Source organism: Macrobrachium nipponense, chromosome 1 (genome assembly GCF_015104395.2).
Source record: "Macrobrachium nipponense isolate FS-2020 chromosome 1, ASM1510439v2, whole genome shotgun sequence".
NCBI lineage: Eukaryota > Metazoa > Arthropoda > Malacostraca > Decapoda > Palaemonidae > Macrobrachium > Macrobrachium nipponense.
Window position 1 is genome coordinate 141,786,585 of NC_087200.1, and position 12,500 is coordinate 141,799,084.

General features: G+C 36.4%; 1 protein-coding gene across 12 annotated transcripts in view; it reads left to right on the forward strand.

Moving 5' to 3' along the window:
- The window catches only part of LOC135219691 (NAD(+) hydrolase sarm1-like), a 703,407-nt gene that overhangs the window by 600,285 nt on the left and 90,622 nt on the right, over window positions 1-12,500 (forward strand). Inside the window, exon 1 of one of the 12 annotated variants that reach the window (XM_064256662.1) lies at window positions 12,274-12,500. This exon is cut by the window's right edge and continues 160 nt beyond it. The exons of the other annotated variants lie outside the window; for them this stretch is intronic. The gene's annotated coding sequence lies outside the window, so the exon portion shown is untranslated. Of the gene's footprint in view, window positions 1-12,273 lie in introns of those variants that run through there. 12 annotated transcript variants of the gene reach the window in all.

The following is a 12,500-nucleotide window of genomic DNA, read 5'->3' on the forward strand; positions in this document are numbered from 1 at the left end:
AGGGTCTTTATCAATTACACATGGCTGTCATTTGCACCTGTTGGAAACTGATACAGAGGTGGTTTGCCGATACTGTTAAATACAATTAAACGTGCAAGACCGAGACACTCGCAGACTTAGCATATTAAATATATCTCAATGATTTGTGTATATAATGTATATATAATATATATATATATATATATATATATATATATATATATATATATATATATATATATATATATATATATATATATATAATTTTTTAATGACATTATCCCGGAGCTTGCAAGAATGTGTTCTTCAGACATGAGTTTTTTGTGTTGTTGGTTGTATTTTTATATATTTACTTGTTTTGCTCATTTATCTCTCATCTTGTTCATTCATTTTTACTCTCTTGTTATTATTGTTTTTTCGCATACGTGCATATTATTGTCCGCCGGCTTGTTTGGTAAGCAAATGCTCTTTTAGAAGTGATCTTTCATGAATGTTTTCTCATTTTGAAAGATAATAGAGTTGATTTTATAAATAATGCATTAAACTGGTTTTCTCGTGGGCATGAGCATTTTGACATTATCGTGATTTTAAGCCATATAATTTTCTCTTCGCATTTTTTACTTTAGTTTTTTTTTCTTTACCCGTTGAACCCTCTAGATAACTTTTGCTGGTTGTCTTCTTGATGGAATGATTGCATTTTCTCGCTGTCTGTTTTTCTTTATATCCCTTGATTGAGATGCATTATTAAGAAGTGAATCGATCATTAAAATCCTACAAATTGTCACATTAAGGTGTTGTTGGAGCTAGGTAAATGTTGTCCTAGTTAAAAAAAAAATAATTCCAAGTGCCAAGCGAGTCTTATTTCAACAGGAGAAATGGGAACTGAAAACTATGTAGTCGATACGCCGTACTCAACCGATCCCTTAGAATAACAACTGAAATATACCACATATAGAACAAGCGATCAAGTATCACATCAAAATTTTATTTGCGAATGTACACCGAAGTAGTACTCATACGTATTCAACCCGAGTCCTAAATCACAGGGTAGAGGATCCAATTGCATTCTTTAAGAGTTAACGGTCGCTGTCTACAAAATATTGATTAACGATTAAAATGATTGAAAAGGAATTCTATCCTCTTAGAAGTCATTCTGCAGGTGGACCAGGCCACTTCCCGCCAACTGAACGGAAGAAACCCATCTGCCTCGTAAGCTGAGGATCATGAGCAAATTAAATTGCGAAAATCTTCAAACATGCAATTACTTGTCCTTTATGAAAGCCGAAGAGCGGAGGCTGTTTAAACCAAAACCATACCGTTGTATATCACTAGCGTCCCACCGTGTAAAAATCTTTGAGAAAATCATACAGAACGTAGTCGTGAAACATCTATCCAATAACGATTTTTGCAGAAGTGGGCAGTGAAATTGATACTATCTATCTATCACGGCTTCCCACAAGGATTTTGACAAAATTGATCCCTTCATACCGTGCAACAAGCTCGAAGAACAACTGACGGTTAGTCCCGTAGGAACCTGGCCACATAATTTCCTTTCAAATCGAATGCTTCAAGTATCACTAATGGAGCATTATCCAAACCAGCCCCCGTCATATCGGGTGTCCCACATGGAGCTGTTCTTGGTCCGGTTCGCTTTATTATAATGATTAGCGATGTTGAAAACAGCCTGTAAAGCTCTTTTATGTTTTTATTGACCGGCGATTCTCTTGTCTTAGCCATATCAGACAGGCATGAAAACTATAAAAATTCAAAATTAGCTAGATAATATAGGAAACGAATCAAGTAACCGTTAACAGGGACAAATTAGAGCAGTTACACTCGGTAAGGAATCAAGAACCTTCGATCATTAACTTGTCCCAAATGGAAATGATACTATGATATAACACCAATTAAAAGATCTGGGAGCCATCATCTCCAACGGCTCAACATGTTCTTCCCATATCGACAGAGTTATAGCCCATTGTCGTAAATAAGCGGAATGGATACTTGGAACTTTTTCAAAAAAAGATACGTTGTGGGTGACGCTGATTAGACTAATCACAGGCTATTGCTCCTCATTATGGTCTCCACCTCCAACTAACCATGACTAAATAGATGGGTTGGAGGGCGTACTATGGGATTTCACAAAAAATAAAATATAAAAAAAAAATAACTAGCACGACCTCTTCAGTTATGCCAAACTAAAGGCGGTGAATTTAAGTTGCATCCAGCGTAAACTTAAACGCTTATTTTTGTACACTACAAAATCAAATGTGGCCCGCTGCAAATCTTACCATCATACACATTAAAACCTGAAACCTTCAGTTTCTCAACATTCCTAGAACTAATGTCAGATGTTCTCTACAAAATTTACTCTGCATCATAACCCAGTCGAGATTGGCCGTAAGCACAAGTTGAACAAGTTCCTAGATATCCTATCGGACGAGCCAAGATACAAAGCCGCATGGCATTTCAAGGACTCTCATACAAGGGGCCATTTCGGATATTCCGTAGCTTTCAGTGATTCCGATTAGTAGTAGTATTTGAGTATTTGAGTCTCCATAGGGGAGGGCTCATTCCTAACCCTCTGATGTGATGGAATTTATCGTTAGGTAATCTTTTTCTTTCTTCTGTATGTATGTATGTGTATATATATATATATATATATATATATATATATATATATATATATATATATATATATATAAATATATTATATATTGTGTGTGTTCGTGCGTGTCTGTCTGTGTAAGCTCTTGAAGAATTCTCTTGCATGATAGAAAAAATGCACCTGACACAGATCTATTTTAGTGAGTGCGTTTCTATTGTTAACCACTACATATCTATTTGAGGTCCCCTGAAACTGACCAAGTGGCCTGAGAAATCAGTAGATTGAACTTATTGAAGTGAATACGGGGCGGCTGCGTGAGTATGTCATGAGTCATACAGTGGCTGATCGTTTTCCGAGCAGAGGGTGGGTGCGGAATCGAAATGTTCTACGCCCCTTTTGGCAAATGGGCATCTTTTCAATTGCTTTTCAGTTCCTGCTGTCTCGGAAGGTTACCGAGACCACGTGGAAATTGGGCAAGATGAAGGTAAGAGAAGGATTCTAAGATAGGACGCAGGAGAAGCCAAAGGTACCACGAGGGTACTATGAAAATACGTAGGCAAGATGACCATAGTGGAAGGGTAGTAAGAGAGGATGTTGCAGTTGACACAAGTGGAGATGCAAAGGAACTAGTTAATGTTGTCGATTATGGGGTGCAGCCTCCTCGTCGCCAAATTCATCAGCGGTGTCATATTTGCTATCCTTTTCTCAATTAATCCTTTATCCTGCAATTTCTCTCTCATCTTCCCTACTTGTCTCCTGTCTCTGCCACTCTTTCTCTGTTCTTCCTTCACTTCGTCTCCCCTTGTGGCACTCGACTCTGCGTTTTATGGCCTTCACATTCCGCGCTTCTCGAATTTTCTCTTGCTATCTTTGTTTTTTCTTTTAAGTACTCATTGCCTTTCTAGTTGCTTAATCTTTACTTTAAACAGTTTCTTATTTTATAAGTTGATAGCGTTGATATATTTCGCTGAAGTAGCTTTATACTTGTAGGTTTTCGTATTAGGCGAACATGAAAAGTTTTTATGTTTTGTGAGTCTGCAGTTTTCTTGCAGATTTTAGTTTGCTTTTATTTCATCCACTATGAAAAGAACAGCCCTCGCATAACGAAAAGGGCTTAAAAAAAAAAAAGAAAAAAAAAACTGATATTCGTGACATTTCTTCTCCCGCGCACGGGAGATGACAGATACCTTTTCTCCAGAACGCTATGTGCGACATTGGGGGCGACTACCACAGAATCCTCTGTCTGGCGCTCGTGTTTCACCTGCCTGACGCCAACGAAACCGCCCGACGCCTTTCCGAATTGGTAAACAGTCGCTCTTCGCTTATTCGGGGTTTATGCTCATCGTGACGGGGCATCCTGTGAAAGTTGAGACGCGTTGAATGTCGTTTTAGCTATTAGTCATTTATTAATGATAATAACTTTATTAACTGTATTACAATTTTTAGTGTATGAGTCCAAGACTATTCCTAAAACAATTCCTTAGACTAACCCCTTCCATGTTGAAAAAGTGTGTAATAAAAAAGATTACTATTGTCATTATTACCATTGCTGTTTCATATAACATTTTCAGAGCAGCTCCATCTTATTAATAATTTGGGCTGGGTAGTCAGAGGAAATGCAGTCGAAATAGACACATTCTTACTTTTTCCATTTTTTTCTTTTCGTAGGAAATGTATCAGAAACTGTCCTTAGCAGACCATTGTTATTTTATCATTTTTTCTCAAGTTTTAGTTTTGACACCTTTACTTTTTTGGCTCACTCATTATGACACAAACATGAAGAAGTTAACAGTTTGCTAACTTCCTGCTTGTTTCATAAAATTTGTGGCCTTGAAACGTACACTACTATGAGATTCAGGGCCTCTGTAACACGGTTTTTTCGCAATAACTTTTTATCTATGCATTTCATAAATATAACTCTTATTCAGAATACATATTATATCAACACATAAATTTTGAGTGTATTCTGCACTACGTAGGTTGAATAAATTTGGTACTTATAATGTAAAAGTGACCTTTTTTGAAGACGGGCCAACTTACTCAGAGAAAAGGTTTCGAACGCCCTCGTTACGTAACTTATGACATCATTTCTTCCCTCTTTCTCGATGGATGATTGGCTATACGTAACGAAGGCTAAACCTCTGGCAACAATGACATACAAATTTAAATACAAGCAAAGCAGTACACCTTTATGAACTCTGGAACCTCTCCACTGATAATTGTCATAATGAACAAACCAACAAAGTATGTTAATAAGTACAAAAAAACACTTCGATTATTAGTCCAACTCCCAAAATAAGTTTCCAAAGAAATTACAGTCTACTTTATAGGTCACAATCAGATTGACAAGATGTAGGGAATAGTTGGTAATTACCAAAAACATAGTAGACAAGCTTGATTTGATAACTGCTATATCCAATGTCAAGCAATTTTCATTTATTGGCTATCTACCTATTTACTGAAAGAAAATAGCCGTTACCGTATATTAAACCTTCACCAATAATTATCGTCAGAATGGTGACTTCATGAGGCTCCACCCACTTTCGCCTCGTTATAATTCAGGATAACACTGAAGGCTACCATGGGCATTGTTGGATTAGAAAATTTAACTTCTGGCTATAAAAACTAATTTTTCGAGTAGTTGTAAGAAGTGCTAAATGATCCTCAAGGATCCCAGCAGTTGGTCTAAACGTTTAATTCATGTATATTACTGCTATACTGTTGCGGCACTATTGCTACAGTAGTATTACTACGCTAGCACTGATACCCCACCCACATCTATGTATCGTTCCGCCATTCATAAAGTCTTTGGGTTTCAGAGCCGATGGAATTTCTGTCTGGTGGATGGGCGGGGCAACATTTAGTCAAAAGGTGTTTGTTTACCTTGCTTACATAATGAATGTTTTTCGACTCTTGGCTCGTAATCATTGGCCATGGCGTCGGCTGGATCATTTTTACTCCATAAAAATTAAAACTATCGGGTTTAGGTTATTGATAATGCTGACAAAATTTGTGTGTGGTTGTAAAATATACATATGTCAACTTTCAGCTACATCCGATGCTTTGACAAGTATCAAAGTCCAAAAAACCGTGTTACAGAGACCCTGAATCTCATAGTAGATATTTTAGATTAAGAGCTTGTCGTTGTTCATTTTATTTCCAAAGGAGAGTTATTAGCCATCATCTCTTCTCATGATAACCAAAGCAACTAGACTTCGTATCTTCATGTTCTGAAATTTCCTCCAGTTTCTGTATCTCCAAAACCTTGAATCATTATCTTTGCAAATTAGCAGTCAACCTACGGCACAGTTCTGTATAGAAAATTAATATTTTCCCTTAAAGGCTACTGTTGCGAGCGGCACGCACCAGCAAGAACCCATGCTAGAAAAGAGACTAGCCCAATGTAGCAGCAAAACGGCAACAAATTTAGGCGATCTTGGCCCCATTTGGATTAATCTTACAGTGTTTCCTTGGAAGAAAATGCAATTGATATATTACTAAATCAGTATTTGCAATGAGTGCCTTAAGTCCCGTCCACACGGTCGAGCTTTGCTCGACGAACTTTGTTCGATTTGGCGTCAGAAGCGGGGAAAGTCAGAACTTTTTCCGCTCTATTTGCTCTTCTGACGTCCAGTCGAGCGAAGTTCGTCAAGTAAACTTAGCTCGACCGTGTGGACGGGGCCCTACACTGATGGGAAACGCGTGCATATATATTAAGGTTCAAGGTTTCACGAAATTTGTTAGAAATGACTAAATTTTCTTAAGGCATTTTAAAAATTTCTTTCTACCTGGTGATCAGTCTGTACATCAGGCATAAGCTATGACTAACTTAATTTGGAATATTTAAAGAAACTTCATTTTGATCTTGAAATTTGCGATATTGCTTGATTTTAATTCATATATGTAATGTGGCTATAAGTTGATCTTGTTCTTAGCCACTGATTTTGAGAGCCAACTTTGTTGTGGCACTTGATTCGGATTCAGTTATTGACACTAACAAGTTTTGCTCCTCCACTTTGAACAGTATTTGAAACCTCATCTAATGCCCCTTGATCAGATTTAATTTCAGCTTTTCATAAACACTTTGACTTTTGATTCTTGTCTATTTCTTTCCGCGTTCTCATCAATGAATGTCAAAACACCGATTTCCTGAGGAGCCTTGATGCATATTTTGCTTATATATGATATGAAGTTGTGTTACTATTATTATTATTATTATTATTATTATTATTATTATTATTATTATTATTATTATTATTATTATTATTATTATTATAACCCTGCCATCGAGACCCGTGAACCATTAATTTGTAGAAAAAGGATTATGAGTGTAGCTGTTGTTATTATTATTATGCTAATGTTATTTGCGATGGTGCCGTAAAACTTATTAGAACATGTAATATTAATTTTGACATTGAATACACAGTAGAAGTACTTGTGGAATCACTGTTATTCAACCCTCTCAACTACTATAACGAAAGTAAATGAACAAATGTAGTGCGTTGACTTACAAAAAAAAAATGAATTAACTTGCACCGAATAGTTTTGAATATTCAACATTGTTGTCGCCATGTCAGAAAAGAGGAAAAACATGATCTTTCAGTTATCATTTCTTGGTATAATCTAGAAGTCTGGAGCGTACTTTCTGTCTCAGTTAGAAACATGAAATACTACTGTGGGTGCTCGCCCTCGATACATAAAATCAAACATGTTTTGCACAAATTCATCAGTTTGAAATGAAAACATTAGAACGTGATAATGTGATCATTAGTGTTAGTTATTACAACCACCCACTTTGGTTTTATCTCGTGGTCGCTTCGCGTAGTTTTTCATCTCGCCAACAGACTTTTATCCCATTTATAGCAGCCATTTCCGGTACACAGAGATAAGACGGGAACGTATTCGAAAGGACTTTTATTGCTCTTCTCAATCTCATTTCTTTCTTGTTATTATTATTCGTATTCGTCTGGATTTGACTTTTGATAGTGTCTTCATTTTCAGCCCCTACACCCTTAAGATAATGAGGACGTGTCCAGGAAAAATGAAAATATGGATTGGTTTCGTTTGCTTATTATATATAAGTACCTCGAGTTGAGTTCTAGTGAACCTTGGTCTCGAGATTTTTATAGATCCAATGGCTCAGTTATATAATTGTTTTAAATATAAAATTAGAAATTCTGCCGAAAAATGTTGAAACTTGGTTCAGCAATTCTAATAATATCCTTCTTTAGACTTGGACTTAGAACTGCCCAAATTCGATAGTTGTGCAGAAATGTTCTTGAATTTTTCAACGCAATATGACCACCATTTTTTCAGCAGTGTCTCTCAAGATTTAAAAATTAACAACAAAATAACTGCTGATTTTGCTCTGGACACAACAGAAACCTCTGGATGGATTACTTTGGTTTTTAATATACATTTAGATGGGTATGAAGAGCAGTTCTACCAAACTTGGACAGGTTTTCCGACTACTAAACATTCATGAAATTTTTTTTTATATGAGAATGGCGTTATCAGAACTGCTTCAGCAAGTTTTATTTGGTATGGAATAATGTTATTTTTGTCAGTGATCTCAATAGCAGAGAGCATATTTCTTGGTAATGAAGTCCACATTTACGTAGAGAACGTGCCTTATCTGACATTTTAAATTTAATTCCGTTCTCTCTTCTAAAATGTCACGTAGGCAAATACCTTCAATGTGCGTTTCCGGTAAGTTATCTAAACCATTCATGTATCCGTATCGTGTTGTAGTTTCCCCAGTGACTGGAGGGGTTGGGGGTTGGGGTGGGGGACGGTTTGGAACCAAATTATGATAAACTATCGAGAATAATGATGAAGTTGATAGCCTCTACTGATAACCCAAGTGAAGCTGTTATCTATTTCAAGGTGACTCTTCTCCTTTCAGCATCGATACCGGTCATTTTTGTTTAGTAGTTTTTCGTTTGTTATTTCATTGACGAATGATTGATAAGACTCTTAGAAAATACATACAGCTCTAGCTGAGAATCATAAAGGTAGCTCCCTCTGGACCACCATCTCCAAGGTATATAAACATATGTGTATATATACTAAGAAATCACAAAAGTAAGCACGTGATTTTGTTTACCAGCAAAAGCCATAGGGAAAATTTTTAAATAAGAAAAGGCAGAGTGCCAAGTACTTTCGTGTATTTAACACATCTTCGGGGCACAAGTGTGTAGTATATATAGATATATATATATATATATATATATATATATATATATATATATATATACATATATCTATATATATATATATATATATTTATATAATGTCTTGGGTAAATAGAGCGTGTGATTAATTTGCGCAGGGTAAAATATAATATAGTAAATTTTATGTGCAAGTGTTATGCAAATGACACTCAAAATTCCGTCGATAACAGAGTTTCAAGAGATGTTTTTAAAGAAAAATCGAGATGTCTTAAAATGCCAATTTAATTATATTGAGCAGAACAAATTAAATTAAATGATCTTTGAAGAGATGTGGAAAGTACGTGTGAATTACTCGATATTTCATTTGATTGATCTAAAGAGTGCTTTCATGAATGAGGGCGATTCGTCCTGTGACAGTACCGATATTCCGAGAACTCGTGTCATTTCTCATCGCCTCGTATTTAGAGAGAGGAAATCTTGGTAATACAGACAGACCGAAGTCAGATTGCTGTAAAATGTGTTGATAATGGCCGTATGAAAACAGAGAAAGAAACTTAATATTTGATTTCTTTTTAGTTAATATTTTTTTCTGTTTTACCAGTGGCCGTGTATAGGATGAGAAAGTTACTTCTTTATTGGGTTTGATTGAGCGTAACTCTCTTTTTTACCTGTTGCTACAATGTTGCATCATTGTATATATGTGCATTTTGCTACGTGAAATGTTCCTATGAAAGTTGGTGATGTTATGCTTATTCCGTAAGAATGCACGTTTCTTATGAATAATAATAATAATAATAATAATAATAATAATAATAATAATAATAATAATAATAATAATAATAATAACGTGTGCTTATTATCAAGTCAAAGAAACAATTAGTCTTTTGAAGTTTAGCTGTATGCTGTGTTTCCCTTAATATTGAAGCGTGTGCTGGGTAATTTTTCTCTAGTTAATGATACTAAGATCGAATGATTAAACCCCTGTAATACAACAAGTTTCTTAATCAGAGAAGTTATCAAGCAGTTCTATGTCAGGATGGAACCATCCATTTATTTATTTATTTAATTTTGTTCAACAGAACCTAAACTTCAAATAATTTAGCCACTGAACTTTTAGGTCTTTTTGCTCTAAGAATTACTTATTGGATAAACAAACGTTATGACATCGACGAGAAATAATGACTGCATAACTTGGTTAGGTACACGAGTGTCCAGTTTCCAAGAATCGCGTTGCAGTCGTTGTTGGTTTCTGATCTCGGATTTAGCAGAACCACCAAATAAGGTTAAACGACTTACAATAAATGTTGGATTTTTTTATGGGATAATAGCAGTTTTTCTGTCTATTTTTTTTTCCATTGTTTAATTAAGGTTACCTTGGAAGGGTAATACTATTTAAATTCGTCAGTACCAGAATCCTATTCAGTTATGTTGTATACGTTTTAGTGAAGCTTGCTTTAAATGTTGCAAATATATAGGCAGCGTTATGTATTGTGTCCTATGGTGTTTATTAAATCATCTCGACTCTTGCCGTGAGTGTTGTGTATTCACAAGTAGTAGTTCACGACAGCTTGAGACTAAAATCTTATCCTTTTTATTATGTTGAGGACATCGGGTAGCCTTTTAGATTTTTCTATTTCCCCAGTTGAACTTTGACCGCTTTTTTTTTTTTTTTTTTTTATTTGTGGACCGTCCCGAATATTCCCAGTACATGAAAGTGAAATCGACCTTGACTGTCATTGGTGGGATCTAGAGTGAAGTCAGTGGCTGAAATAAACCAGAATTATGAGAAACAACCTGTCCCCATTGAATAATGGAAACTCCAGCAAAAGATAGAGGAAATGAAAGTCCCCTCAGGGTCTCTCTCTCTCTCTCTCTCTCTCTCTCTCTCTCTCTCTCTCTCTCTCTCTCTAGCGTCTCTTACCCCAGGTCACAATCAACCCTGCTTCCTGGAAATGTGTCCGTGACGTCCATCGGGGGTTTGTTTACAATACGCTTCTAGTCTTTGTCCATTCTTCGGTTGGTGTCGCTCTTGTGTGTGTGTGTGTGTGTGTGTGTGTGTGAACGTTTGTTAGAAAAATGATATCCCAGAATGATTCATCATTTAGTATCCTTACTCGCGCTTCATTATTCCACTGAAGGTTTGATGAGTAAGGCATGATGGCTCTTGTATGTTATGGGCTCATGGTAATTGTCATTTAGTAATTTTTGAAGACGAAGAAAATTAACGTGCCAATTTATATATGCCTTGAAGATATTGGTCATTTAGCTTGTTCGTTTTTAGATGTGCGGTTTTTCCCCCCTTTGGGCTGTGTTCTTGTCGGGATTCTGTTCAGTTTAGCGTTTATTTTTCTGTTACGTAGTGTTTTATATTAGTATTCGTGCTCTTATGGTTATTGTGTCACTGTTGTTTCCGCTACTTTTTGTCTACATTTGCATTTTATTTGTCCATATTCTTCGTTTGTTATTTCTTTGGAAAGGTTTTTTAACACATGTTTTAGCATCAGATAACCCTTGGGTCCCTTCAGAACAATTCTGTGACGTACCTTGGCTGCTGGATAAATCTAGTGGCTTGATACGGAGCAGGAACTGTTTCTTTGCCGTATAGAGAGATGTCACAGCGGGTTGGAGGACGAATCCTGTCCATCAGAATTCTGCTCAGAATTGGGGTTTCCACCCAGAATTAGGTGGTCATCGGTATTACGGGAAAGTATTTTTCTTTCTGCTTTTTTTTTTTTTTTTTTTTTTTTTTGGTTTTTTTTTTTTTTTTTTTTTTTTTTTTTTTTTTTTTTTTTTTTTTTTTTGGTGAGTATGTACCTGAACTGGCTTTGGTGACATGGAGATATGGAGTCCAATTTTTTTTACGATTACCAAGTTGTTTGAACACGTGCGTATTTTGCATCCATAATGTAGTACTTGGTTTCGGTTGACCATGAGTAATACCGCACAAGTGCCGTCTTGCTGATTACAGGTATCCCCCACCTGTAGTTGCCATCAACTGAGCTGAACTCGAGGGCAAATAGTAATCCCAAGGTTCAAAATTTCCGATGGGACATCACATATCACAGAAAAAAAAAATTGCAGTTCTTGCAATGCATGTGTTACGTACATTCGTAATTATCGTTAAACGTCAGTACTCATGTACTAGAACACACACGCACGCACACACTCACATACTAACACACGAAACAGGGACATCCGCTTGATTATTGACGTCATCGAGTTGCTAATTCGCCTTTAAGGGCCATTATCTTCTCATTGTCCGTCGAGATACTTATCTATTTGAATAGTGACGTTTTCCAAACCTTCATTTATTAATTTCTTAAAAATGATAGCCTTTAGAAGCATAATAACATTTCGGATAATCAACAGTTAAGGGAACCTTTGGCATCCTGCTGTGTGGCAGGGATTGGGCATAGCATTGGGTACCGAGGATGGAGGGGCCCCGGGGGATTCTAGTTACATTAGTCATGGAGGAGAGCGACCTCTTGTACGTTGTGTTGTGGGTATATAACACCAGCAGGAGATTGCGTTGGCCGTTTAGTCTGCATTCTGGTGTCTTTGGTGGTCGAGGAGGAATCGCCTGGGAGTTGGAAAGAAAACTCCTGTCATTGTGATATCAGAAAGGAGCGGTCGCTATCCATTCCTTGCCAGGAGAGAGACTTGCTATTTACTAAACAGCCAAACAAAATATCGGAGACCTTTTGTATCGCTGTTATCTAGTGACAGTTCATTGGCTTCCT